Here is a 25066-nt window from a genome sequence, read left to right on the forward strand (position 1 = left end):
TGTGTTGAAGTCTCCTACTATAATTGTGGAGGTGTCTATCTCACTTTTCAGTTCTGTTAAAGTTTGTTTTATGTATCTTGCAGCCCTGTCATTGGGTGCATAAATATTTAATATGGTTATATCTTCGTGGTCAATTGTCCCTTTAATCATTATGTAGTGTCCTTCTTTATCCTTTGTGGTGGATTTAAGTTTAAAGTCTATTTTGTCTGAAATTAATATTGCTACTCCTGCTCTTTTTTGCTTGTTGTTTGCTTGATATATATTTTTTCCATCCTTTTAATTTTAGTTTGTTTGTGTCTCTAAGTCTAAGGTGTGTCTCTTGTAGGCAGCATATAGACGGATCGTGTTTCTTTATCCAGTCAGAGACTCTCTGTCTCTTTATTGGTGCATTTAGTCCATTTACATTCAGCGTAATTATAGATAAGTATGTGTTTAGTGCTGTCATTTTGATGCCTTTTTATGTGTATTGTTGACAATTTCATTTTTCCACTTAACTTTTTTGTGCTGAGACGTTTTTCTTTGTAAATTGTGTGTTCCTCATTTTCAAAGTATTTGACTTTGTGTTTGCTGAGTCGTTATGTTTTTCTTGGTTTTTATTTTGAGTTATGGAGTTGTTATACCTCTTTGTGGTTACCTTAATATTTACCCCTATTTTTCTAAGTAAAAACCTAACTTGTATTGTCCTTTATCGCCTTGTATCCCTCTTCATATGGCAGTTCTATGCCACCTGTATTTAGTCCCTCTTTTTGATTATTGTGATCTTTTACATATTGACTTCAATGATTCCCTGTTTTGAGCGTTTTTTTGTTTTTAACATTAATCTTAATTTGTTTTTGTGATTTCCCTATTTGAGTTGATATCAGGATGTTCTGTTCTGTGACCTTGTATTGTACTGGTATCTGATATTATTGGTTTTCTGACCAAACAATTTCCTTTAGTATTTCTTGTAGCTTTGGTTTGGTTTTTGCAAATTCGCTAAGCTTGTGTTTATCTGTAAATGTTTTAATTTCGCCTTCATATTTTAGAGAGAATTTTGCAGGATATATGATCCTTGGCTGGCAGTTTTTCTCCTTCAGTGCTCTATATATGTAATCCCATTGCCTTTTTGACCGCATGGTTTCTGCTGAGTAGTCTGAACTTATTCCTATTGATTCTCTTTTTTAGGAGACCTGTCTTTTATCCGTGGCTGCTTTTAAAATTTTCTCTTTATCTTTGATTTTGGCAAGTTTGATGATAATATGTCTTGGTGGTTTTCTTTTTGGATCAATCTTAAACAAGGTTCGATGAGCATCTTGGATAGGTATCCTTTTGCCTTTCATAATGTCAGGTAAGTTTTCTGCCAACAGATCTTCAGCTATTCTCTCTGTATTTTCTGTTATCCCTCCCTGTTCTGGGACTCCAGTCACACGCAAGTTATTCTTCTTGATAGAGCGCCACATGATTCTTAGGGTTTCTTCCTTTTTTTAAATTCTTTTATCTGATTTTTTTTCAGCTGTATTGGTGTAAATTCCCTGGTCCTCCAGATCCCCCAACCTGCATTCCAATTGCTCGAGTCTGCTTCTCTGACTTCCTATTGCGTTGTCTAATTTTGCAATTTTATTGTTAATCTTTTGAATTTCTGAATGCTGTCTCTCTATGGATTCTTACAGCTTATTAATTTTTCCACTATGTTCTTGAATAATCTTTTTGAGTTCTTCAACTGCTTTATCAGTGTGTTCCTTGTCTTTTTCTGTAGATTGCCTTATTTCATTTTTTAGGGCATCCCTGATGTCTTGAAACATTCTGTAAATTAGTTTTTTATATTCTGCATCTGGCAATTCCAGGATTGTATCTTCATTTGGGAAAGATTTTGATTCTTTAGTTTGGGGAGTTGTAGAAGCAATCATGGTCTGCTTCTTTATGTGGTTGATATCAACTGCTGTCTCCGAGCCATCTCTAAGGTATTGTAGTGATTTATTCTATATTTGCTCACTGAGTCTTATCTTGTTTTGTTTTCTTTCAATATATGTAGATGGGCTACTAGATTGTGCTGTCTTGATTGTTGTAGCCCTTGAATCATTTATGTCCTATTACCAGCTGTTTTGGGCTGTTACCAGATATATATGCCTAAGAGTCCATTCACTATTCTTGAGTAGAATCTGATTTTGGGTCATCAAGTGTGTGGTGCAGACTGTCACCTATCCACCTAGAGAAGTAGTGGTGATAGTTGTGTGCACCAGATTCTAGTAGCAGCAGGGTTTCACACTCCAGGGGGGGAGGATGCTGACAGGCTCCCCCCAAGTGCCAGTGAGGTAGGTGTGTCTCTATTCCTAAAGCACATTGGTGGGTGGGCTCTGCAGCTGTACCTTAGGCCCCCAGTGCAAGTACCTCTACAGATTGGTAGGTGTCACCCTCCTTAGACCCCTAAGGCAGGAGGCTAGGTGGTCTGGGGGGAGCTTCAGCCTTCAGTTCCCTGTTGTGGGTCAGTGAGGGCTCTGTTGAATAAGCAGAGATATCAGACCTGGGAAACTTGTCTTTCCAGTAATCTAGTAAAACAATTACAGTCAGATCCCTATCAGAAATGCCTTTGCATTATAATCGCCACCTTGTTCCCTGTAGGGATTAAAGCCTAAGACTGTGGATCACATATGTTTGGCTGGAGCTGGTTCTGTGTTTTTAGTCCAATTAGGGAAGGATTTTTGGTCCCTGGGTTTTTTGTAGCTGCTTCTCTCAGGCCAGGAGAATGGGTTAGGAAAAGACAAAAAAAAAAAAAAAAAAAGAAAGAAAAAGCGCAGCTCACTTCACTGTCTGGCTCAGGAAATTCCAATGTTATTGAAGCTGCCTGGGAAGGGGAGGGAAGGGTTCAGATAAATAGGAGAGAGTGACAGCCCAGAATATAGACAAAGTTACTTATCTTGCTTGGGATGACTGCTTTATCTGAGATTCCCGAGGAGCGCATCAACTGTGTGCGCTGGCTGGGTAGAGATTGCCCCCGAGGGTCAGGCCCGCATCCCGTGCTTGTGCTATCTCAGAAGCCGTGGTCAGTTCCTCCGCTCCCAGTCCAAAACGCAGCCCCAAGTTTCCCCGGCTGCGATGCCACACTCCCAGCTCCAAAACCAGTCGCTGCCTCCTAGTGACTTTTCCTCCTGTCAGCTGTGTTGCTGCGCTGTCTGCGTGCACTGGCTGGCCTTCCCCCAAGGTCACTTCTGGGGGCTAGGGCTGCGTCCAGTGTTTGTGCCATCTCAGGATGCTGTGCTCACCTCCCCTGCACCCAGTCCAAAGCCTGGCGCCAAGGTTTTCTGACTGGGATGCTGGCTCCAGGCTCCGAAAACAGTCGCTGCTTCCCCGTGGTTGTTCGTTCTCAGTCTCTGTGACTCAGGTCAACTCTTTAGATCTGTGTTTGATGGTAAGGGCTTGTAGATTGTCGTGTATGTGATCGATTCGCTTGTTTTTCCGAGTCTTTGTTGCAAGAGGGTTCTGACTAGTTTCTACCTAGTCAGCCATCTTGGCCCCGCCCTCCAGTGTCCTTTTTTAATGAAGAAAGAAGTGTAAAGAACAAAAGAATGATGGGCTAGCATGAATACCAAACATAATCTTAGAAGTATTTAAATATTTCTGATCATCAGTGGACATAATGATTTTATAGTCAAATTGATTACTCTAGGCATCTACACAGGATAGAATCTTAGATATCTGGGGCTGGAAAGACTTTAAAGATAATCAATATAACCTCATAATTTTACATATCATGCCCAAAGTGAAATTTATTAGCCAAGTAAACTCTGTCCAGATTAATCATGTAGTTGCCATATATGCCATATATATCCACATAGGTATATGGCCTGAAGTCACAGGCTTTGTGTTGATAGTGTGATGTTGTTTCATTTTCCCAACCCCACAATCTAAAAATTAGATTAGGTTATGCAGAATAAGAAACCCAAACCAAATCTAAACCCAAAATCACAGCAGGATATAAATTTTTGTTGCCCTGAATTTAACCATCTAGGCTTATTTTAAATTCCATTTATTTTGGGTCAGGGGCATAAATGCAAGTTAGGATTTGATGGATACAATTCTGACTTTTTTAGTGTTACAAGAATTATGAAAAGACCAAATGAGTATCCTCTGTGCCTTTGTGAGACTATTAAAATATCAAGTTATGAGTTAAAGCTGACTCAGCAGCAACTAACAACAATCTAAAGTTAAAAACAAATAAACCAGAAAAACCAAACAATGAGTAGTATCATTAATCTAGAATCTTAAAACTTGGTGCTGGTTATAGTAGTAGAAGTAATACACAACTAAATTGGATATTTAAAAATACATGTTTTGACAGAGTGATTAAAATACAGAAGATTCATAAAGTAGGTCAAATATTTGTCAGTTTCTCAGCACTCTTTTCCAAGATCTCCTTATCTTGAATATATTTTGATATGTTATCTAAAATTATTTTTAAAATATTTGTGATAATACTACTTCCATGCAGGACACTTATCGACCCCCTCCTCCACATCAAATTCACTTCAGAGCCCATCACTGTCTTGTTAACTCTGATTCTTTAGCCTTATCTAACAACTTGGTTGTTCAGATAATATGTATTGAACACCTCCTATGTGCCAGGCAGTATTCTAGATACTTAGAGACACAGTGATGAGGATGGGAGAGATTTTGACAAACCTCAGGTAAATAAATAAATACTTCAAAGAGTGGTGGCTGGCATGAAGGAATAGAGCAGGGTGTTCTGACAGAGAGTACCAGCCTAAGCCAACATTAGATGGTGGTAGAAAAGACCTCTTTGAACAGATCACATTTTAACTCAACATTCACCCTCATTAGGAGATCTTTCAGGCAAAGGGGACAGTAATGGGAAGAGGCTCCCAGTCGGAGACAAGCTTGGTGTGTCAAAAAGACAGAACTGAGGCTACAGTGAGTGGAGTGCAGTCAGGGGTTGGGTGGGCTGTGAGTTGGAGAAGTAATCAGGGATGAGTAATGGAGAGCCTTATCAGCTGTGGTGAGGACTTCATATTTTATTCACAGTCATTCACTCCAGCTGTCCCTCTCTCTCTCTTTCCTAATCATTTCTACTTAAAGTTTTGTGTTCTTGTTCACATAGTTATCCCCACGTGGACACTCTCTGCCTCATTTCTTCCTGTCCAACTCATGCCTTATTTTAAAAAGTGAAGCTCAAATCCAGTATCATCCATAAAGTCTTTCAACTGGACTGATGTGATGTATTTTGTTTCCTTTTCTATTCATTCATTCATTCTTTGATACTCAGTTGAGAACTTGGTGTATACCCAGCACGGCTAGGCATTAGGAATACGAAGATAAATAAGATATTGATGGTCCCTGCCTACTATCAGGTGAAGAAGAGAACCATATGAGCAGGTAATTATGATTCAGCATGATAAATGCCATAACCAATGAAAAATAAAGCATGCTGGTCAGGGACACAGAAGAAGAAACAACTATCTCTCCCTGAGGGACTTATGAACCCCTCTGTAATTGAGTCTCAGAGGATGGATAAGAGTTTGCTGTGTGGGGAACGCCATTAAAGACCATGGATCCGAATATGCAAAGATATCAATCAAGACATGAGTGGGCATTGTGATTTTGACTAATGGTTGGAAATTAGAGAGTGATCACCAGAAACCTGAGCATTAAGTTATAAGTTGCATCAGGTTATATAGGGCATTCCATGCCTTGTCAAGCATTTTGGACTTAATGGGTAGCAGGGAATGGAAATGTAGAACATTACCTGGTAGCAGTATTGAGGATATTCTTAGGTAGGGAAAGAAAGAAAATAGGAAGTGTCTTAGGGTTCTCGAGAGAAACAGAAACAATAATACATATATACAGAGAGAGAGAGAGACTGATTTTAAGGAATTGGTTCATGGGATTATAGGGGCTGACAAGTCCAAAATTTATAGGTCAGGCTACAGGCTGAAAACTTCAGCAGTCTTATGTCCAAATAGGTAGGCCAGGCACTGGGGCAGAGATGCCAGTGGGATGTCTATTTACCTTTTTAAGTAGAATCCTTCTACCTTGGGAAAACTCAGTTTTTGCTCTTAAGGCCAATTGATTTAACTGCTAATTACATGTAAATATCTTCCTAGTAACCTCTAGACTAATATTTGACCAAACAGCTGGGCACCATAACCTAGCCAAGTTGACGTAAAATTAACCATCACAGGAGGTTATAGAAGAGCCTGTTGGAGTAGCCTTAATGAGTTAGGATGAGGACCTGAATTTAGATAATGGCAGTGAAAGAACAAGAGAGGCAGAATTTAAGGGACAGTTCTGCAATAGAAACTACCAATTCTGGTGACCAGTTGAATGTATAACATATGGGACAAGAAGAGCTTTTGGATGGGCTGACTTGAAAGATGATGAATCGTAACCCCATTCACTGAAATAGAAACCAGAGGAGGAGGGGCATGGTTAAAGGAAAAATAATTGGTTCCATTTTGAACAGGTTATGTTGGAAGTTCCTACAGCACACCCAAGACACCTATTTCGCTTATTGAGTTTACAGCTCAACTGGTACCTAGCAGCTGCTGCTGTGTATCCTGTGTTGTTGGTGTTCTGTTTGCAGGAATGACTTATACCATGTGAGAACTTCTCCATATGTACATGCATGTTTTGTCCTTAACAGATGCTCAATAAATATGTATTAAAGAATAAATCAGTGGAATTGTAATATTGATAATCTTTTTTTACAAATTGTTTTTTACAATTCTTTTTTTTTTTTTACAAATTTTTCTTTTGGGCCTCCATGCACTAATAGAGAACATTAACTATCAGTCCTTTATCAGCTGTATCTGGCAAGCAATGTGCAGAAATATCCTAAAATCCTTTGCTCAGATCTACAGGGAAAAATCAATCTTCCCTCTGCTACTGCTTTCAGAATTGCTTTTGAAGCAGGCCTTTTAGGGAAATCTGATTTTTCTCTTTTGTATGTACAGGATTTGACCTATTCCCCTTATCTTTGACAAGTCCATGGTGATTACTGATAGAGGAGGACAAAAAGGACTGCCAGTAGATCTCTTGATTGACCCAATCAAGTGAACTGACAGCCATTTGACTCATGCCAGGATGCCCCCCACTGGGTGCAGACCAATGGCTGCTGCTGGGTGTGAGGGAAAGAAAGCACGTGTGCAGCCACAGAGCACATGCCTCCTTGGCTCTTCTCTCTTCCCATTAGTTCTGTTACTTAGGCACAAATGGCTTATCTGGGTCTTCATTTTGCCTGTCATCCATAGGAATTATGAACTGCTTACCTATTCGTGGTGAAACACTTCTTTCGCACTTGAGTTTCAGTCAAGGGCATATTCTCTGGCAACGCTGTACCTACATATGCCATCGCCCTTTCCTCCCACTTGACCTTTCCTTTTTCCTTTCTGCAGTCAAACAATTCTTCTTTCCTCTCTCTCCATTCTCCTCCACTTTAGTGGACTTTTTCCTTGTTGTTGTTAGAGGCTGCCAAGTTGATTTTCAACTCAAAGCAACCGAATGGGACAGAGTAGAGCTGCCCTATAGAATTTACGAGGCTATAACCCTTAAGGGAGCAGATTGCCCGGTCTTTTCTCCCAGAATCACTGGTGGGTATGAACCACCAATCTTTTGCTTAGCAGCCAAGTGCTTAACCATTACACCACCAGGGCTCCTTCTAGACTTTTTACATCTGTTATGTCTAATTGGAATCCTTCGTCAGGGCTTTTGCCTTTGATCTGGGAGAGATGTTTTCTGAGGTGTGCCTGAGCAGGAGTCACTGCCAGCTGAGAGGCTGTGACTGGCGGTTATGGCAGCATTTCCATTCTTTCTGTAGCCCTTGTCACATTTGGACATATATGGTTGAGCTTCAGAGTGCCTCCTACCCCCACCCCCCCCCAAAAAAAAAACAGTTGCTGCTGAGTTAACTCTGGCTCTTGGCAACGCCATGTGTTGCAGAGTAGAATTGTGTATAGGGTTTTCAAGGCCATGACATTTTGGTAGCAGATCGGGAGGCCTTTCTTCCGAGTGCCTCTGTGTGGATTCCAATTGCTGATCTTTCAGTTAGTAATCAAGGGCTTAACCATTGACGCTACCCAGGAGCTCCATCAGAGTGTCAGTGTGGTCAGGTGCACAGTTCAATAGCCAAAATACTTGACAGGTGATAGCCAAAGCACTTAAGAATTATTCAGGTCTCTTGAACTTTGGAGGAGATGAAAAACCATCCTCCATAGATGTACGTGTAAAATCCCCTTTTGGCTCCTGTTCACTTATCTTGGACCCCAAACTGCTCTCCCCCAACCCCAGTCCTGTTTCATCCTCCCCGTTTTCTCTTAGCACTTTATTGTATAGCAGAATTAACTTCTTCTCTACAGGATATACAATCCTTCTAATTTAGGAAGGGGAGTAGAACTAGAAGGTGTGGGAGAAAAGAAATTTGTAAACACCTGTGATAATTTTGTGCTATATTGTGTTATAGTGTGAAAACCTATTTTAAAGAAATACTTCAAGATTAAATTTTGCATGCACTGATAGACTTGAAGAGAGTTTTTCAAGAAAAATTTGTAATTACGCCATTTCTTGCAAAAGTAAAATATGAACTTTCAGGGAACTAACTCCTTGTTTGGCAAATTTACTCTCAAATGGTTGATTTTGTGATCCCAAATTTGTTGAAATTTCACATTCTACAGTTGTGCCTTCAGTCAAAGGCTGTATCACTTATGGTGAAGAGATTTTGCAATTAGACACATTTTGCTACCAGAAAAGAAAAATATACAAGAAAGTGTTTCTAGCTGTGAGCATAAGTTGTTGGTTGTCTTGTGTTAAGAAGGTATCTGAGATCAAGTTAACTAGATACATGCTGTGTGTGGATAGTTTTAAGGGCAAGGCATAGAGCCTGGCTGATAGAAAGCTCTTGATGAATGTTTGATGAGATGAACTGACAGAAGCTCTGAAGTCCAGAACTTTACTTTTGGACATTTAACTCCCACAGCTATTTGTTTTAATTTCTAAACTTGCATCTCACACCCCTCCTTTTCTTGCCCATCACATGCACATAGCCCTCATATCTGATTCACATGTCTTTGGGATTTACTGGGCATTTTTGGTCTGTGAGTGTTTAAGATTGTGAGCTTCTAGAAGGAGGGCAAAAGGGACAGTGTATAGAGGTATAAGGCTTAGTCTAGCAGCTTTGATTAAAAAAACAAACCAGTTGCCATCAAGTTGATTCTCACTCATGGCGACCTCTCGTGTTTCAGAATAGAACTGTGCTGCACAGAGTTTCAAGGCTGTGACCTTTCAGCTCATTGGGCCTTTCTTCCAAAATGCCTCTGGGTAGATTAGAACCACCAGCCTTTCAGTTAGTAGCTGAGCGCTTAACAGTTGTTACCTGGACTCCTAGTGGCTTTGACTAGTTATCTCTTATACATGTTTTTAGATGATGCTGATGATTTTATTCCAGTGAGATTTTTATAGAGAGGATGGGGAAGGACGCTCTAGTATTCTAATGTGGTTTGCTTTATTTTTATCCTGTCTTTAGCATTGTCATCATTCTTCCGTTTTTCCAGATATTGTTTATCTCTTGGGTTGACTCTGATACCAGTTGAATGAAGAGGAAAGTGGATGGGCAGTCAGAATATCTTTTTCGTGGAATTGTGATTCAACCAGATGGATATAACCATGTTGTATGATATATCATTTTATACAAATAATGTGCTCCTTCTACGTTTGTTTGCCAACTGTGCCCTCCCGCTGCGAGGTATTTTTATTGATAGGCCAATGTCTTTTTACATGTTGCATAGTGTGCTCGTGAAAATACCTCGCGGGGGGAGGGCACAGTTGGCAAACAAACGTAGAAGGCGCGTCTTATTTGCGTAAAAATATGATAGTGCTTCAATTACTTGAAGCCAAAATAGTTAATATGCAGAGGCATTTAAAGAAATCTGTGAATACTTTTCTAAAATAATGCAGGGATTTGTAGATACTTGTCCTTTTGGCAAGTGAATTGGCTTTGTAAACAAAATCTGCTATCTTTAAAACTAGACTAAACTAATGGCTTTAGTATGCTCTTCAATACGAAGTAAAATGTGGTTTAAGCCTCAGTTCTGACCATGTGGAAAATTCAGTGGCACCAGTGCCATACCAACAAAAAAGTCTTTCTACGTGCTGAGAGAAGCCAATATCAACTCTGTTATGGAACTGCTTTACATACTTGTCCGTTTCGTCTTTTCGTAAATAAGAAATGCATTAGATGATGTTTCAAATGCGAGTTCATAATGCCAGTACTTATTGCAAAGTGCTTTTGGAAAGAGTAATGTATTGGTTTAGGTTTGGGTTTTGCATTTCAGGTATAACATTTCTTATCAATGTGAACGTGAATGAGGGGCTAAGCCTCTCTAATTTCAGTTTCCTTTTCTGAAAAACTGGAGTAATAGCAACCAATCTCAAAGTGTGAGAATTAAATGACAAAATATATATAAAGATTCTAGTGCCATGCCTGGAATATTTTAAGTACTCTATATATGCCAACTATTACAAACATGATTTCCCTTAATCTTAATAGCAACCCAGTGGGACAGATAAAGCAGGGGTTATTATTATACCCACTTATCAGAGGAGGAAACAAAGTCCCAGAGAGTTTAAGGTACTTACCAAAGGTTACACTGCAATTTATTTAGGTAGTGAAACTAGGACTCCAACTTGTTTTCTGAATCAAGCTTCATTGGTTTTATCCACATTTTTCAATTACAAATACATTTTCGAGATAGAAAAAAAAAATCAGATTTGGTTTTCTAATCTCATTGCAAAGATTTTCTATCCATTTCCCTCCTCCACTCTCCCCAGGTTCCCAGAACTTCAGCCTGGTCTCTCTCTGCCCTGTCTCTGGGACTGGCCAGCTCAGATTCTGCTCTTCTGCTTCTCATCAGCAGCTTCCTCTCAGGGCATGCTAGGGAGGGTCCAAGTGTGCGTGCTCAATAGAGAACTCCTTCCTGCCACCTCTTAACTTGCTTGCATTCTGTTTCTCTCAGGGAATCTCAGGCTTTACCCCCCTTGAAGTACAGATACAGAGGAGGACAATGGAATGGGGGGGAACTAGGAAATAAGTGGTAGCTTCAGCCTAAGGAAATCATGGGACAAGCAGCATCTGCCCCAGGGAAAATCACGATATCCTTTTGTTGTTGCTAGTTGCTGACCAGTGGGCTTTGACTCATGGTGGCCCATGTATAACACAATAAAACGTTGCCTGGTCCTGTGCCATCTTCAAGATCATGGGTTTACTCAAGTCCATTGTTTTGACCACTGTGTATTTTGAGTGCCTTCCAGTCTAGGGAGGGGGAGTTAAACTTCCAGCACTGTATTGGATAGTATTTGTTGGGGTCCATAGGGTTTCCTTGGCTAGTTTTCGAAAGTAGATTGCCAGGCCCTTCCTTCTAGTCTGTTTTAGTCTGGAAACTAAACCTGTCCATCATAGGTGACCCGCTGGTCTTTGAAATACTGGAACATAGCTTCTAGTAGCATAGCAACATTCAAGCCATCACAGTATCACAGACTAACAGATGGGTGGTTGAGACACTTTTTCCCACCTCTTTATAAAGAGCCCTGACCTTGCTCTAGTAGAGGCAAAGCAGCTTAGTGGAAAGACTCCTGGACAAGAAGTTATAAAATTTGGGTTCTAGCCAGATTGAACTTGTATCTAATTAGGCAAATCATTGCTCTGGTTTGCACTCAGTGGTTTCCTTCATAAAATTAAGGGGGTTGGTCTGTCTCACGGATCATAAACTCCGAAGTCCATAGGGAAGGCAGGTAATTTGAACATAGTGAGCTGTGGAAAAGTGCTTGTGCAGACATGAGTGGCAGGGTCTGCGGGGAATTGGAGAGCTTCATATACTCAGCTACGGGTAGTTGTTGACCTGTGGGAGGTGGCAGTGATCCCCCAAAGGGAGATCCTGAGACAAGAATTTTGGTAATGGGAATTTATTTAGAAGTTGGTCCCAGGAAGCACTGAGGGAGAGGGAAGTAAGCCTGGGAAGGAATGAAAGTCAATAACAGGTTTCTTAATGAGTGTGGGGAGCCCTTGGGTGGTGCAAACAGTTAAGTGTTGGGCTACTAACAGAAAGATTGGTGGTTCACATTCACCCAGGGCTGCTTCAGAAGAAGGGATTGGCAACCTACTTAGAAAAAGTGACAGTCATTGAAAGCCCTCTGGAGCAGTTCTGCTCTGAAACATATAGGGTCACCAAGAGTTGGAATTGACTCCACAGCAATGAGTTAATGAGTGTGGGCAGCTGGGGCTCAATCACCCTTGAGAGCCCTCTGAGAGACTGCTTAGAGCACATCCCAGAATCATGCTCAGAGGGGCTGGGAAGTTGGCAATGACAACTGTAGAGAGACTCTGCTTGAGCTAGGGAGCTTTTGACTTATCAGAGAGCTGTCCTTCAAAGCTACAGGAGACTGCAGTGGGGATGTGAGTGAGCATCAGTAGTGTCTGCTACCTGGTCATTTGCTTTTTCAATAAGCCAGAAATCTTACCTTCTGTGGGAACCCATCTGATTTTTAAATATTGGCAACTAAGTCAATTTTTTAAATATAAATTTGCAGATAAAAGATACTTGTGAGGACAAATAAAAGGTGTTTGTGAGCCACATTTGGCCCACTGATCATCTGGGCCACATATGATGCCAGCTGCTTGCCAAGCATTATATTATTTAGTTCTCAAAGAAAAAAAAAAAAAAAAGGAAACAGAGCTGAGAGCCATTGTTACCCACATTTTATATATGAGGAACTGAGACACACAGAGGTTGTAACTTATCCAAGGTCCCGTAGCTGTTAATTGGTGAACCCAGGATCTAAATTTAGGCAGCTGGTTCCTGAGCCACTGCAGCTCACTGCCCTGGCTACAGTGATTGTACCCAAACCTGAAGTGCAGAGGGTAAGACAAACTCAAATCCCACTGGCAGCGGGCTTTGTCCCACTTAAAATTTAACTAAAGTTTTAGATTGTTGAATTCTTTGGTTCTGTGATGAGATGGTTTCCAAAATAAAATTTAAACACTGAAAATCGTTTTTCTCTGATAAAATTTTTAAGTTCAGGATTTCATTCGTGTGAAAGCAACTGGGACCTAGAGGAAAAGTAATTTACTAAACTAAGTCTCAGTATCTGGAGACTTGAAAGTGCTTTGTATATACCCGGGAAAAGATATACTCACAGAAAGCCCCATAGTTATTATTCACTTTTTTTTTTTCCCCCAGCTAAAAACAGGAAGACAAAAAGCTTCAGGAAAAAATATTCTATTTTAGTTTTTCAAACTTTCTGTTGTTTTGCTCTCCCATCAATCAGACTTATTGGTAATTCTGTTGCAGACATGTCAAGGTTAGATGTTGCAATTTTTCTTCTATTGTTCTTTTCTTTACAAACGTTAGGTGCAAAGAATTTATAACATCGTCTTCAAGTTCGAAAGGGAATTATGTTTGTTGACATAAAATCTAGTGCATTCATCTCTTAAATTTGGTGTGTTCCATATAGATGGCAAGTGCTTGAGGGATAGCTGCAATTACTGAGTGTTTCTGGAGTATTAGGTTTTGTTTGAAGCATTTGAGCATTTTATAGTAGAGATGAACTTTTTGTAGTCAGCTTTGTACTATATTGGATAAAGAATAAAGTTGGCTGAACAAACTTTATGAAGCATTTCTTCAAAGTCTGAGCTCTGTAAAATCAATTTTTTTTTCTTGGATTTTATAAGCAAATTTGCATGGTGACTTCTACTATACCATCCATGTTTGCAATGATGCGAGTTTACCTACTTCGTGCCTTTCTATCAGGAAATTCTAATGATCAGAATTTACAACAGACACTGGAAATATTAGCAATAAACAAGGTGGTACCTGCCTTCAAGATGGTACCTGCCTTCAAGATGGCATCTCCAATAAGGAATTTCCTACTTAATGGGGACATAAAAACAAAAACAAACAAACAAAAAACTTGATTGCAGTGAGTGCAATCGCAGAAGCCCAGAGACAACGAGAGCCTAAAAGAGGGACAGCTAACCTGTGGCGAGAGAGGCACAGGACTAGAGAATTTCTGAGCAGAAATTGTCTAGGCAACGGAAGTAAGGAGAGGAAGAGTGTTTCAGGCAGAAGGACCAGCATGCATAAGGCCTGGAAAAGAGAGAGCACAAGGCTCGAGGCATTGAAAGAAATTTACTGTTGACTCCTAGGTGGGAGAGCCGAAGCCGAAGAAGGTGGGGCTGGATCATGCCCAGCTTTGTAGACCATGTTTAAGAAGGTTGGCTCTTATCCTAAGAAGAATAAATAGCCATTAAAGTAATGCTACTGTAGGCAAAGTATAATTTCTATCATTCCTTAGCTGTTGACTTTAATTGGAGAGTGAAGAGGTGGGAATGTGGAGAGAGAACACACAAAGTGTAGAGGGCACCTGGCAGCTTTAGGGTAGAGAAAACATCCTGAGCAGATAAACCTCTGTGAACTGAGGGCCCAAAGCATCATGAGCAGATGAACTTCTATGAACTGATTGCCACTAGGGTACAAATAATTTTAAAGATGATTGTGTTGACATCTAGAAGCCTTTTTCTCTTCCACTTTCAAAAAAAATTCATATAAAAATTGTACACGTTTCATTAAAGAACTTGTTTATATTGAGAATTTGTGCTTTCCAGATTAAAAATTGACCTCCAAAGTCAGTTTCTAAGTTCTCTGGATTGTCAACTTCTTACTATTTATAAAGCATCACCTATTTAAAAATTGTACCTATTTAATTGTCCTTCTAAATTCTTTTCCCTTAGAAACATTTAGTTTTCCAAAAAAGAAGCTTGAAATATATTTTCTTTTGTTCCTTTATTCAGTATGCATTGATTCTTACCAAGTTCCCATTGTGAAGCTGGCACTGTTGACAGCTTTGCACTTGACTGTTGCTCAGCGCCTCACTAAATAATTGAGTAATTTTCTAATTATATATTGTAATAAGCATGATGCTTGTGTGTATTTGGAAACCCTGGTGGCGTAGTGGTTAAGTGCTACAGCTGCTAACCAAAGGGTCAGCAGTTCAAAGCCACCAGGGGCTCCTTGGAAACTCTACGGGGCAGTTCTACTCTGTCCTATAGGGTCGCTATGAGTCGGAATCGACTCGACGGCCCTGGGTTTGGTTTTTTTTTGTTTTGTGTGTATGTTTAAGAAAAGATAACTAAAAGAAATTTGCAAATGTTGTAGTTAGGAGGAAAATAAATTAATAATAAATACAAATTTCTGATTCACCCACCACATTGCCATCATTGTACAAATCTCTGGGGGAATACCAAAAAAGTAAAATACGTTAATACTCTCTTGGAATTTGTAATACAGGTGAGGAACCAGATCATATGTGAAAAAAAAAAAATGGGGAATAATACAAGACAAATAAGTTCTAGTTGGAATTACAAAGTACAATGAGGGTGCAAAGAAGGGGGATTACGGAATGAATTGGAATAATCAAGTAGGGCTTCTTGTTGGAAGGATGGCTGGAGACCGACTTGCAAACAATTTTGGATGTTAATGGTTTGTCTTGTTGGGCCATGGAGAACCGAAGTCTTGGTGATAAAGAACTGCGTAGCATCAGGATCTTTGCTTTCTAAGACCAAGCCCTCAAGTAAAGTTACTGCTTTGCATGAGTACCTCTCAGTGATCTGGTTCCAAACGGCCTTCCTAGTTTTATCAAAACTTCATCACATCCATGCTTGTGTTCAGTCAGTCTGCCATATTTTATGACCTCTGGAGATAAATCCTGCCTCTTCTCATCTCACACTTCTCCTTAGGCCATTTGCCCAGCAGAGAATTCCCTCTTTAATCTGGATATGACTTCCCACCACCACCATCATTTGCTTGAAAACATTTGGTAGCCAATACTACCCGTAACCAACCCATCAGTGAAGTAGCAACTTTATCTCCTCCAGTTGATGTTCACAATCTGAAACCACCAAAAGAATACAAAAGCAGAATACTCTAAATGCCAGTGGGAGACTGAGGAAGTTAAGCAAAGTCTCTGAGTTTGAACTTTCTCTATCCTTGAGACTCTGGTCCTCTATTCCTAATTTATAAGTAAATGCAATAAAAAAAAAAAATGCAATACCCAGCATTAATTTAGGTACTGTGTTACTGGTTAAGAGCTCGGCTGCTAACCAAAAGGTCTGTAGTTCGAGTCTACCAGCTACTCCTTGGAAACCCTATGGGGCAGTTCTACTCTGTCCTATAGGGTCACTATGAGTCAGAATTGACTTGATGGCAACGTTTTTTTGGGTTATGTTACTACGACACAAGGGTAGTCCAAGATGAAGTTATAGATGGGAAAGTATTTGAAAAAAATAAATTTCAAAGGACTTTTAAAAATACAAACTATAAGTGAAAACTAGAACCGAATTTTAATGAGTTATTAGCTGGCATTATCAGACATTATGATCTTTTCAAATCACTTTGATTTGTAGCCAGTGATAAAAGCAAAAAATATAGTGTGACTTTGAAAAAAAAAAATGTTTATCATTAGCAATTAAATACATCAATTTCTGTATATATTTCTTTACATTACTTTTTCTGATTTAAGAGAAAACCTATTTAGTTATGAAAAATAACTGAGGACAAAAATACAATGTTGTTTTCATCATGGAACAAGAATTAGAATTTTTTGAGAAAACAGTTAATCATGGGTTAACACAAAATCAGTGAACATCTTTTCTGGAGAATTTAGAGATTCCTTCCCTATTGTATAATTATAATAGGCTTCTCAAGTTTTTTTTTTTTTTCTCAAGTGCTAAATATTTAAATGAGTGGAAAATTCAGTGGTAGTAAAAAAAAAAAAATTTTTTTTTTTTTTTATTTTCCATAAACTGCCTGTTATGTTACAAAAGTGTTTGTCCTTCCCTCCATTTTATATCCTTTCTAAATCAGCGGAGCACATGAACAGTTACTATTAACTTTGATATTGCGTTCCAGATTGATCAGGCAATGTAGAGTTGGCATCAATACTATAAAGAAACTGCATTTTACAAACAAATTTGTCTTGGAAGGAAACTTGCCCAAAGAAGAGGATTTCATTTAAGGACCCTAAACAAACTGAAATATTGTTAACTGCAGATGTTTTCTGGGGACTTACAATCTAGTTTATGAAATTTTACTGCTCTTTTGCATTCATAAGAGAGAATACATTAGTTGACTACTTAGGCATGCTAAGATTTAAGATGAGAAAGAAATTTACATCACTGTCTAAAAAAAGGGAGGGTGTAGGGTACTAGGCCAGTACTCAGAGTGTCACAACAATGAATAAAACACAGCACTGGACTTTAAGAATGTAGCCCAAATGTCTGGGGAGGGAAAAAAATAGTCTTTATCCCAATAAACTTCATTTTAAGTTGTAAAAATGGTATTATGACAACGTTAATACTTGCATTAAATAAAGCCGCCCTAATTTTTCTTTTTTTTTAATTCTATTATCCTAACTCATTTGATTACATTTAAAAGTATTTCTCCTTCCAGTCTTTGTCCCTATCCACAGATAAATTCACCAATTATAATCATACTGAGCATATAATGTAATATTTATTTTTCACTTAATAGTGTGTCGTTAGCATTTCCCATGTTTTTATAGCCTTCATATTTGTAATTTTTAATGGCTGTGTGATATTTTCTTGAACTGAAACACTACCACTATGCAAACGTTCTCTTGTTTTTAGTGTTTTATGTGTGATTTCTCTATCGTATTATAGGCATTTAGGTAATAAACATTTCATGCTTGAGAATATTTTTAGGATAAGTTTTATAATTACCGAGTGAAAGAGCAAGAATATTTTTATGATTCTGGATACATATTGCCATATTACACTTCAAAAGAGTAAAATCAAGTCATTGCATCATCATCAGCAATAGATTTCTGTGTTACACCACATCTATAGCACTACGAATTTTATTATTTTTTTCTAATTTAACATGCCCAGTGGTAATTTATTGTTGTAATGTGCATCTTTGGTGATTAGTAAGGCTGCAGATTGCTCCCTATGTTTGTTGAATACCTGTGCTTCCTTTTGTGATAATTGTTTATATCCTTCAACCATTTATCTTCTAGAGTCTTGATTTCTTTCTTGTGGTCATCATAACTTTTTGCAATTGGTTACCAGTGAGCAAGGCTTTTTGGGCAGAGGAAATGCTTTCTAGACAATGAAGCATTCAGAGAGAGTGACCCCTGGGAACAGAATTAATTTGGTTGGGATGAGATGACTTGGTAATAGAATTCTCTCCTATAAATGTCTGTTCATTGTGTAATGGAAATAAAAAGGATACTGCCTTAGTCATATACTGCAATTTCATGATCCTTAAAGAATGCTTTTTGACTGAGTGACTGAAATGTTTTACTTTGGGATAACATATAAAGGTTATTTTCTATCTGGGAATGTAATCCCCTGCTCTTGACACAATCACAACCTGGAATTAGAGGAGCTTGTTTTTCAGGGTCTTGCATTCTCTATATGCTATTTTGGCACCAAAGGTCATGTAAGTTTGCAGTTGTTTCTCTGTGCATCTGTTATTTCATATCACCTGTCACCTCATTCCCTCTCTAGTACCCATTTACCTTCTTTGGTTAGATCTGATGGTTAGTAGATTCGACATACTAGGAGCTTAGTTTCCCCAAAGGTGTGAGAGAAGCAAGCCTGCTGCCAGATTGATTTTGAGTCCATCTTTTCAATCAGCTAATGAATATATCTGAGTATGGAAGAGTGTTCGTGTGGTAACGTCTAGTTTATAATACTAGTAATGTTACTTTTTCCAGTATTTGAAAATTTATTAGTCATTTAGATTCTACTTTAAATTTTAAATGGGTAGATGCATTCTGGAGGTGGTTGCATTTAAACAATAAATCATGAAGCATCTTAATGTAGTTCTGATTGGTTTAATCAGTGTCATCATTGACTAAATACTTACAGTACGAGTATTTCAGAAGAGTAAAATCAAGTTACTATATTTACAGTACAGGTATTGTACTATAGAGATACTGTTTTTTATTCTTGGTAAATTTTTTTATTTAGTCCGCTTTTGATTTAAGGAACCTGGCTTTGGTAGTGTAGTTAACATTTGGAAGAAAAGCCTCTTTGATGTTGGATTTCTCTGAAAGTCATTGTTGGTGACCTGTAATGTGTGCTCAGAGAAAGGAGTTTTTCATTTTAGGAAGGAACCTATTTTCACAGAGGTGAATTTTTTTTTTTTTAATTATTTGACAATCACAGCATAACTCATAATCATGTTTGTGAAAAGGCTGGGAGATATCTTCAATCCAATAATTATTCCTGGAAATGTTGCCATTCTCTAGTCTGGGAGGAAAAGCATCAGAGCATCAGATGCCTGGGCCAGAGCTACAGACTGTCAGGCTCAGGTTGAAATGAGATGCAGAGGCAGGGCTAGAGGCAAATCACGGACAAGGCTGGAGCCAAAAAATATGTTTGAATGCGAAGGCCTCTGGAGAGGGCAGTTGCTTGGTCATCGAACAAAACCCATGACCAAACCAGACAGGCTGAGGAGTGGTCAAGTAAGGGTCAAGTTTGCCTTTGTGTTCATGCCAGGCTGGGCTGGTCAACAGTCAGTGCCAGAAACATGCACATTAGGGACTATTTCTGTGGCTCCCAGAGTAAGAGAAATTGGTGTGTTTTCTTCTCTGGGATAGCTCAGTTCTTCCTCAATTAGCCCTTTTCCTGGGACTATCCTTGACACTAAAGATCTCAAGATGGGCCCTACACCCCAGGTTTTTAGCTGGTTCCTCAGTCGTTCAGGCCTTTTCATTTCTGTCTGAAGTCTCTCTCTACATAAGGAGCTTAGGAGCAACATTTGGTTGGGGACAAGAAAGGGTTACATCTTCCTTTTTTTATATAGTTTGCAGAATAAGGAGATGGAGTAGATTAGGAAACTAGCCCAGGGGCAAAGCACCCAATAGCCAAGCAGACAGAACTGAAGTGCCAGTGTGAAGGACAGAAGATAGGTAGCAGATGGCAGTGGGGGAGAAACTATAGACACCAAAACAGGGCAAGAGCACTCAGAACATCCAGGGGCAGGTGGAGACTGGAGAAATTCTTTGAGGTGCTGACTCAAGGACACTTTTAAGAAGGTGTCTGGGTTTCACCTCTAGTTGGACAACAAGATGTTAGCATTTTGAGTTAATTCAGACAATGTCAGATAGAACTGATATATCTTCCAAGAATATTGGAGATGGTTCATTTTAGAGATTTGATTCTCTTGAGGACTGACAAAGGTGGATTCTTTGATGATTCTTTACTCACTGGGCTGAAGCTCATAACTCAGGCCCAACAGAGGAGTTTTCTTTCTCCTAAACCTAACCCAATATCTCTGTATCTGCCATGATTGAGTTAATCAAAGGATAGTGCATTGGGCTCCCAAGCAAGAGAAAAGTAGAAAACCAAACTTTAGAATGGCCCTAAGGATAGACCCAGAGTAAGTTTTAATCCAGCTGTAAGGAAGAAGTGGAAGAGAGAGATACAGTCCTAAGTGTACTCCAGTTAAGTTTGCTAATGGTCCTGGTCCAGTCAGTGTCTTGGAACCAGACCAGTGAGATCAGCAACTCCTCCCTGGTAGATGGGCAAGGAGGGCTTTGAGGAAAGGAACAGAGACCATACCTTCACCCTCTCCCTGTAGTTAGCATTTTGGAAAGACAGGTGTTGGTTATGTGTCTTACCTACCTATACAACAGTTACGGATTTATTCTAGTTTTGAGTGATGAGTTTATCAACAAGGGAGTTAAAACTGGAAATATTCAATGGCTTATTGGAACTATTTAGGAAACTTTTATAAAATGTGTACATTGGTTCAGATACTGTATAATTGGAAGTCATTTTCTCTTATAACTCTTACCCCTAGCATATGAAATTATCTTTAGGTTTATTTTATTATTCAAGTACCTTTTGCTTAAAATGTAGTTTAAATATCTGATTTTAATTTTTAAACCATTCTTAAAAATAATCAATTTTAGTTCATTTTATATCCTTTTGACTGTAATAGGCTTATCCTACTTTCATTAAAAATTAATAGCGTTTCTTCCAGGAAATAAATAGTGACTTACTATGGACAAACTGATATACACCTCAGAAGCAATGCTAGTCAGTCTCATAACATCTATTTAATATTTCAGATTAAGGAAACATAAAAGAAGATATTTTCATATTTTTGTTCAATTGATAACAAGTTCCCAGGGGAAGACAGTCCTCTTGCACATTCTGGATGGTACTTTGAAACTACGAATATTCAGCCAACACTAAATCAATCTATACAGACTTAATAGAGGCCAGACAGTTTTGCAACTCAAACCCGGTTGCACTTCCAGGCAGACAAAATAACCACCGTCAACAAAATGGTGAAGTTACTTCCTCGTATTCTCCTTCAGTGAACCTTTGGATAGCATGTATATTCAAGTGTGGAAGGGAAAAATGGCTTGTATTTATACAAAGACATTTGATGGGAATTCCCTTGAGCTTGATAATTGCTATCTTGGTAATTAATGCCCAGGAGAGCAGAGAATGGGTCTTCATATTATACCTGTTTTGCATTTGTGAAAATTAAGAAAACAAAAATATTAAGAATGATTTGTTCAGGAATCTTCTGTTTTGTTTATTACACCATCTTGTTTGGCAGTGCTGACAAACCAGACAACTTTTTCCTTTTTACCTTGTGTATAACAGCTGCTTACTAAGAAGGAGCAACAAGGATAGTAAGAAATTAAAGGTGAAAAGTGTGCTCATCCTAATTTAGTTCTCCACATACAGATTTGGTGATAATGAGATAATTGCATTTGGGAGTGATTACCTCTGCCCCTTGTAAATTTAAACTTGGGTGTCTATGAGCAGGCTGCCTTTGAGGTTGCCGTATCAGGAGTCATTTAGCAGGGGCAAAGGAAATTAAGCACTGAATTAGTTTGGTTACTGTTTACTACACTGTTGTACCAATGTCATCCTAGAGACATTTACAACTTACCATTCAAAGGCTTTAATATGGTCTCTAATAGTGAAATTAGGTGAAAGTCCTGCATGGGCATGAGATCCTACCAGGACAGATAAATACTTGCTCCAATTCCAGATGATTCTTCTGACGGCCACAATGAGACCTGGTGGTCCCAAGTGGGAGGGCCTGAGGATCACATCGAACACTGTAAGATTCTTGCAAATGAGTTGTACAGCAGAAATGCATAGACAGTATAACTTAACGGTTTAAGAAAATGTAGTAAAAGCAAAAAAGCAAAAAAAAAAACTTTTCCAAATATGAGAGATTAACCTGCCAAAATGATATTGCCTTCATCTTTAGCCTCTATACTTTGTTTAATGAGATTTTAAATGTAGTGAGAATTTGCTATGGTGGAAGTAAAATACTGGAAAAATCCCAATTTATGTAAAGGTTCTGAAATACATCAAGAGTGGAAGAAGTACGGTTCTTAGGTTTAGTGAATTGTGTTGAGAGGTAGATTGTTCGTAGGAAAAACTTTGAGAAATGGGGACAACTGGGTACAAAAGAAGGAAGGGTCATTTGAAATAGGATTTCTGTTGTTTAGAGGCAGGAGACTTGTAGAAGACAGCTTCCTCAGCCAAATATGTGAGGGCCTTAGGGTCAAAAGTCAGGTAAGGGTGTTTGGGAAGGATGAGAGAAGATATTGTTCATCAGCAGGAAATACGCTTTGAGGGGGCTCTTGTACCATGTTGTTGTTAGTTGCCATAGAGAGTTAGCTCAGACTCGTGGTGACCTTATATATAACAGAATAAAACGATGCCCGATCCTGCGCCATCTTCCACTGCCATGTTGGACGATGTTCTGTTATGATCCATAAAGTTTTCATTGGCTGATTTTTTAAAGTAGATAACCAGGCCTTTCTTCCTAGTCTGTCTTAGTCTGAGGCTCTGCTGAAACTTGCCCACCATGCAACATAGCAACATGCAAGTCACCACAGTAGACAAACTTGACAAATGGGTGGCAGGTCATACCATGGTGGGAGTTAAATGAAGAAAATAATTCCTGAGGTGTAAGAAGAAGATATTACAACTTTGATTATTTTGTCTCGTTCATGTGTTCCTGTTGTATATGATATATTGGCACCTGTTAAAAACCTTTTGCCACCATTAGAGAAATGCAAATTAAAACTACGATGAGATTCCATCTCACACCAGCAAGGCTGGCATTAATCCAAAAAACACAAAATAATAAATGTTGGAGAGGCTGCGGAGAGATTGGAACTCTCATACACTGCTGGTGGGAATGTAAAATGGTACAACCACTTTGGAAATCTATCTGGCGTTATCTTAAACAGTTAGAAATAGAACTACCATACAACCCAGAAATCCCACTCCTGGGAACATACCCTAGAGATACAAGAGCCTTCATACAAACAGATACATGCACACCCATGTTTATTGCAGCTCTGTTTACAATAGCAAAAAGTTGGAAGCAACCAAGGTGTCCATCAACGGATGAATGGGTAAATAAATTGTGGTATATTCACACAATGGAATACTACGCATCGATAAAGAACAGTGACGAATCTCTGAAACATTTCATAACATGGAGGAACCTGGAAGGCATTATGCTGAGCGAAATTAGTCAGAGGCAAAAGGACAAATATTGTATAAGACCACTATTATAAGATCTTGAGAAATAGTAAACCTGAGAAGAACACATACTTTTGTGGTTACGAGGAGGGGAGGGAGGGAGGGTGGGAGAGGGTTTTTTATTGATTAATCAGTAGATAAGAACTGCTTTAGGTGAAGGGAAAGACAACACTCAATACATGGAAGGTCAGCTCAATTGGACTGGACCAAAAGCAAAGAAGTTTCCGGGATAAAATGAATGCTTCAAAGCTCAGTGGAGCAAGCGCGGGGGTCTGGGGAACATGGTTTGCGGGGACTTCTAAGTCAATTGGCAAAATAATTCTATTATGAAATCATTCTGCATCCCACTTTGAAATGTGGCGTCTGGGGTCTTAAATGCTAACAAGCGGCCATCTAAGATGCAGCAATTGGTCTCAGCCCACCTGGAGCAAAGGAAAATGAAGAACACCAAGGCCACACGACAACTAAGAGCCCAAGAGACAGAAAGGGCCACATGAACCAGAGACCTACAACATCCTGAGACCAGAAGAACTAGTTGGTGCCCGGCCACAATCGATGACTGCCCTGACAGGGAGCACAGCAGAGGACCCCTGAGGGAGCAGGAGATCAGTGGGATGCAGACCCCAAATTCTCATAAAAAGACCAAACTTAATGGTCTGACTGAGACTGGAGGAATCCCGGCGGCCATGGTCCCCAGACCTTCAGTTGACACAGGACAGGAACCATCCCCGAAGACAACTCATCAGAAATGAAAGGGACTGGTCAGCGAGTGGGAGAGTGACGCTGATGAAGAGTGAGCTAATTATATCAGGTGGACACTTGAGATTGTGTTGGCAACTCTTGTCTGGAGTGGGGATGGGAGGATAGAGAGAGAGGGAATCCGGCAAAATTGTCAAGAAAGGAGAGACTGAAAGGGCTGACTCAAGATGGGGAGAGTAAGTGGGAGTAGGGAGTGAGATGTATGTAAACTTATATGTGACAGACTGATTGGATTTGTAAACGTTCACTTGAAGGTTAATAAAAGTTATTAAAAAAAAAAAAAAAACCTTTTGCCATTGAGTCAATTTCAACTCATAGCAACCCTACAGGACAGAGTAGAACTGCCCCATAGAGTTTCCAAGGAGTGGCTGGTGGACTCGAACTGCTGACATTTTGGTTAGCAGCCATAGCTCTTAATCACTGTGCCACCAGGGCTCCTATATTGGCACAGGTATATACATACACAATTTATGAATAGATAAACAAAGGTATGGGAGAGTGCATGTTCAGTTTTTTTTTTTTTTACAAATAGGGTAAAAAATCTTAAAGAGTTCAGAGGTCCATGACCGGGCCCCTTTCCTCAAATAGCTTAGCCTGGTCTCCTTAGAGATACTCCATAAACCAGTGATCCAAGGGACTGTTTTGTTTTCTTTATATAGAACCTGTGCATCTTGTAAATTATTATTTCAACTTACGGATTGATCTTATCCTTGG

The 25066-nt window shown here is 39.2% G+C and overlaps 1 protein-coding gene across 1 annotated transcript in view; it reads left to right on the forward strand.

The window, feature by feature from the left end:
* The window catches only part of SLC35F1 (solute carrier family 35 member F1), a 544808-nt gene that overhangs the window by 175426 nt on the left and 344316 nt on the right, over positions 1–25066 (forward strand). The gene's annotated exons all lie outside the window — the stretch shown is intronic.

Source organism: Loxodonta africana, chromosome 1 (assembly GCF_030014295.1).
Source record: "Loxodonta africana isolate mLoxAfr1 chromosome 1, mLoxAfr1.hap2, whole genome shotgun sequence".
Lineage (NCBI taxonomy): Eukaryota > Metazoa > Chordata > Mammalia > Proboscidea > Elephantidae > Loxodonta > Loxodonta africana.